Source organism: Dioscorea cayenensis, chromosome 16 (genome assembly GCF_009730915.1).
Source record: "Dioscorea cayenensis subsp. rotundata cultivar TDr96_F1 chromosome 16, TDr96_F1_v2_PseudoChromosome.rev07_lg8_w22 25.fasta, whole genome shotgun sequence".
Taxonomy (NCBI): domain Eukaryota; kingdom Viridiplantae; phylum Streptophyta; class Magnoliopsida; order Dioscoreales; family Dioscoreaceae; genus Dioscorea; species Dioscorea cayenensis.
Window position 1 is genome coordinate 18536802 of NC_052486.1, and position 5621 is coordinate 18542422.

Here is a 5621-nt window from a genome sequence, read left to right on the forward strand (position 1 = left end):
CATGAGTGTCTGGAAAACTCAGAGTAACCTATTCCTCTCTTTATCTGTCTGTGTAGGATGCCACAATCTACGAAAGCCTTGATGTGACTTCCTTGACCACTTGATTCTGCTCCCAAACCTCTCAACTATTATCCTGAGCTTGTTGGGGTAATGGCTTGGGAAGTTTATAGGGTTGAGCTTCATCATCTTCTATTTCTTCAATATTTATGATATCATCATTTCAAGATCTTTCTTTGTTTTTGTCTCTTATAAAAGAGAAATACTTCTTTCCTTTTTCATGTCGAGTGGCATATGAAATGTCTTTAGATGCTCAACTGTATTTACATTCAAGTCATCCAGGGATTTGTATAGACCCATCCGGAATCCTCGTAATGTATAATGCATTTTCTTCAGTAGATCTTTCAATTTGACCCTTACTTTTGGTGTATATCTGCATCGCTCTCATCTTCTGATGACTCAGTGTCACTACCAAAGTGAGGTGGCGCTGGTTCTCTTCTCTGGAGCACATGAGTAGTTTTTGCTGTCTTAATCAAAGACACTTCTTCTGGGCACGGCAATTTGCCCCCTTTGGTTGACTTGGATGCGTTGAGATAATACCTCGCATCCTCATAGTGTATTTCATGGATGCCAAAGGGTTGGATCTCCATCAATTCTCGAACTCTTCCCCATCCACCAAATACTTTACGCATTGATGCAGGTCTTGAAGGAACCAAGCTGGTTTTCATGAATCCATGGCCCTTCCTAAGAGGGGCTTTTATAGGACGCATCAAAGCATCAATTACATGAAATTTCACATCGGATGATATTTTTTTCCAAATTTAGGGGGAGAGTGATCGATCCCAATGCCTTTTGGTCGGCTCGATTGAAAGCCCCGGATAATGATCCTCTCCGAAGATAAGTGGCATACTTCAAGAGCCAATGCTCAAAGAGTATTGAGGGTCATTAAATTCAAAGAAGACCTCGGATCAATCAAAACCCGGTTGATCTTTACTCCATCACAAAAATCCTGTCACATATAGTGGTCTCATTGTGTCAGTAGTCCCAAGTAATAGGTCCTCATTTGTGAAGGATCATCAAGATGTATGAGATGCATATAGGGCTTCTTTTATGTTGACTTCGAGCTAAGTATGCTTGATACTCCTCGTGGATTTTTGTAGGGCATGTATTAAAGACTCCCCGACTTCACCGACATCATCACTGCATCGTACATCACCGAGGAGTGCCGGGACTTTCTTCAAAGTGTGCCAAAATGTTGTAGTTTGGCTTTTTTTCGAGGGGTTTCTTGGGGAGACATTCTCTTCTTCAATCATCTTTCCCTTTATCTCGGTTATTTGAACTGGGAACCCTGTCTTGGTCAAGTGTTTTTCCCGCTCTAAGTCACGATCCGATGTACATGTTGTGGTGCTTCATCTTCCTCATCGTGGAAGTTTAGCTCATCTTCCGAATCATCATGAGCATTTATAGCATAACATTCACCTTTTTCTTCAAAGTAATCCTCGAGTGAGTGTCAAATTTCCCGAGAAACCTCGTCCCTGCAACCATTTTTGGAAAGCGTGACATTCTTCTATGGTGTGTCCTATAGTCAGTGATATTGGCGTAGCTTGAATGTCTCACTAAGATGCATCAGCGCCTTTTGGGTTTAGGCAAAATCCAATCCATTTTCTATAGCTTGATCAAAAAGCTCTTTCCTTTTTATCTTTCCTGATAGATCTTTCTTTTGATATTTGTTGCTTTAGAAGGGTTGGAGAATCCACGACTCGAAACAAAAATTTTGTCCTCGATGATTCCGGAGGATATGTCTGCATTCATCCCACTCAAAGATCTTCATATATGTAACTGCCAGTAGCCTATTAGCCGACTCCTCTTTTACCCATTTGAATGAAAGTCGAGGATGTCTTCACAGAGCATGACTTTCTTCAAGACCTTATATTTTTGGGGGTCTTCGGGGTGTAGTATGGTTCTTTAGACTTTTACTTGGGGGTAGGGCTCCAAGAGCTTGGCGCTTGCCTTCTTTACTCTTTCCCCGAATGCTATCTTTTTCTTTGCTTTTTATCGACATAGGGTCGACGTAGCGAGTCATATGACTCTTCTAGCTCGGAGAAGCTCATCATATTCATCATCATCTTCCGGGTTATATAGAGGTTCCCTCCGAAATAACCCCGCAAGTTTCCACTTGCACATCTTCTTCATTTTCAATTTTTCTCGCTTAATTCCTGAGTAACTCCTCGACTTCTTCAGAGTAAAATAATTCTCGAGGGTAATCGAAACCCTTTCTTTCCCGCTTTCATATTCTTCAAGGGTCTCAATATACTCCCTCAATAATAGATTTCTTGCGCTTTGATTGTTCGCGCTTTTGCTTTCTTTTCTTGTTCTTTTCTTCGACCGCTTTGTCCGGGTGACCTTTTATGAGGTTGTCGAGAGTGATTCCCAAATGATCCCCTCGCAATTCAGACCAACCTTTTTTAATATCTTTCATTGATCTTTTGATACAAATACTTTCCCTATAACTCTTCCGGGGACAAAGACAAGGTTTGTCATCTTCGTTGATGTAAATATCACCTTAGTTACTCAACCACCGTGACTTTCCCTTTGAGATGACCCTTCCGGGTTTAGGGGTAGTCACATGACGATATATGTTCACTTTGGTTGCTCGGACAAGACATTCTTTGAGAGTGTGATTTTGCCCTCTTGGTATTGTCGCCGACTCCAGGTCCTTCGAAAAACATAACAATCTTCTATTGTATGTCCCAACACCCTATGATATGGACAATGATGGGATGATCCGCCTTGCTTTGCTCTTCGTGTCTTTTGTATCTGTGGAGCTGCAGACCCTCTCTCACAAAGATCTTTGAAGATTTTATGTACTTTATCTCTTCTGAAGGAATACTTCTTATTCATCCTATCCTTTAAGGAAGGAAGAGGTTTTGACTCATTGTCAAGAGCACCCTAAGCTAGGTACCCTTAGCTTGTTCCGGTTTATGGGACTCGCTACGCCTTTCCCTTCTCAATATTGAAGGTAGTAGCAGAGTACTTGACGCCTTCTATTTTTCTTGGATTTGTCTTTGTCACTCCTTGAAGTGAGTGCTGAAATTGGACAACACCTTCGGGTTGGTCCTTTTCCAATTTTTTAGCTTGTGAGATTAAGCCTTGGAATGTAGTGATGCTAGATGTACTCAAGAAACGGTGACATCCAACTATCAATGTTCCCCAAAGCAATAAACCCACCCTGCTCGTCGTTGATCGAGTGGTTGTTCACATTTGATGCTCAAGTTCTCGCCATCTCATAATGTAATCGACCACTTTTTCATCTTTTGTTTTGCGCAGTGGCTACTAGGTCACAGAATTGTGATTTTTGTCACTTATGCCCCCAAACCGCATACTAGAAAATGCATCTTTTAACCGCTGCCATGTTTGAATCGACTCGGGTTGCAGATTTGCATACCATTCAAATGCTACTCCTGCAAGACTTGCAGAGAACTGTCTGAGGAGGAGTGATGGCTTTCGCACTTGTATCTCCACAAGCCGTGACAAAATGAGCTAAGTGTTGGTCGATTGCCAATCCCAGAAATTGCTTGAATTTAGGGAACATTATATCCCTGAGGGTAGGGCACCGAGTCATGGTAGCCGGGATAGGGCTTGTCTCCATCCCTCCTTGTCTCAATTCCTTTGGCTTGATTTAATTTCAAGAACTACCATTCACTGTATCTCTTCTCGATCATTACATGTAGATTGTTCCCGAACAGAGCATAAGAGGTTCCCCATGTTCTCTCGGCTCAAGGTTTCTCTTTGGATGTGGTGTTGGACTTCTCAACCTCCGACATTCTCCATAGGAAAACCGTGGGTTACCCTTGCTCAACTCGCCCTCGTGGCTTCTCTCACCGCCGGGTTGGACTCCCTCGATCTTCCCGTTGTTCGAGTTGATTTTTCCATGAGGATTTTAATTTGTTCGCATTTGTAACATTGACCCCATCAACATTGCCATGTTGTCACTGAGTCTTTGATATTCAAGATCACGATGTCCCTTTGAGGAATAAAGATGTGTTCATCCTCTTCATCTTCATTTAGTTGTCTGCATTTCTTTGTGTTTCCTTTGTACATGGAGTGGTGGAAGGCTAGTCCCTATCCCTTGCTCCTCATGTGGTGGCACATGACTGGAACCTTCTTTCTCCATTCAGAGTCTCATCGTTCTTCTATGGGATCTTTGTAACGAGTCCCCGGCTGTTCTTGTTCGCGTCAGGATCTCCTCTTGCTTCAAAGAACCATACGACAAGTGTGTACTTCCACATCTGCATCAGACATTTCTTCATCTTTCATTTCCCTCCTCCATTGAAATTTAGACCTGTCAACCTTGGGTTGATTTTTTGTAGGAGCTAAGCTGATCAAACATTGTCTTCTCGCGCTATCGAAATCAATTGCTTTCTTTCTTTTGATAGAATTCTTTTGGTCTTATCTTCTCTCGACTCGCAGCTTTCCTTGATGTCATGTGTAAGTCTTGTAGAGATTCCCGACTCAAATGAATTTCTGTGATAGGATTCTTTGGGAGGTCTACCAACTTTGTTTTCACTCGATTTGGGAGCGCTTAGTCTGCTAGCAGTGGTTGTGTTCTTCCTTCACCTGAGGTTAAGAGGTTCAAATGAGTTGTTGAAGGTACTCATCTGATTATTTTGTGCCCTTGGAATGACACACACAATCCAGCCTTTGTTTTGGAATCTGACTTTCCTTTGTGTGAGCCTCGAAAAACACACTTTTCTTCTTTGCGTGTGTCTTCACTCGGATGAGTGGAAAATTCCACTTTCCGCCCCTTCTGTCGTAATGGTGAAAGGTGGGTTCATCATCATCATCATCATCATTCATGTGAACTCACCCTCTTAGGGTGGGATAGCCTCTCCATCATGAGATAGTCTTGGTGAGTCTCTTGACATCAAAGGTCCTCGCCAGCTGCGTGAATCACCACATTGGGGCGATCTACCTGGATGGAAGCCGCTGTGACCCGCCGTGGTCTCCTCTGGCAGGTGGGTCTCTCATGAACCGCACCGGGACTCAGAGCACATGGTGCCAAAGGTCACCACTCGCAGCCCAAAGTGATTGAATGTGCAAGCCATAAGGCTGCACTCGGCCTTCCGCCAAGGAAAATCAGTGAGTTTTGGACTCCAGATGTGGTTGAGTTTTGAGTGCCATTTGTTCTTTTCGTCGTGAAAATAAAAAAGAAATTATTAGATATCTTTCATAGGATGATCGAAAATATGCATCCGCATCATAAAAAGACAATTTTATGATATATCGTACACAAATATCGGCTTTAGCCTTTTGTGGGTTCTTTTCATTCTAATAGAGGCAAGCCTCTATTAATTATCTGTGACAAATCTAGGAACCTCCGACATAGGCAAAAAGTACAAGAAAAGGGCAAGAAAATTTAGAATTATAAATTTGTTATTTTATTGCATATATTTAATACATCATTTATGTCAATATATTCTTTAGTATATATATGTATATATATCATATATATCATTGCCGCCGCTAGGTTTCTGCCATTCATTATTCTCATTGCCGCCTTCAAATAAATATTTCATGGTTGCCTTAAATTTTCTTCATGTTATTTGTTGCCGCTTTGAAATGAA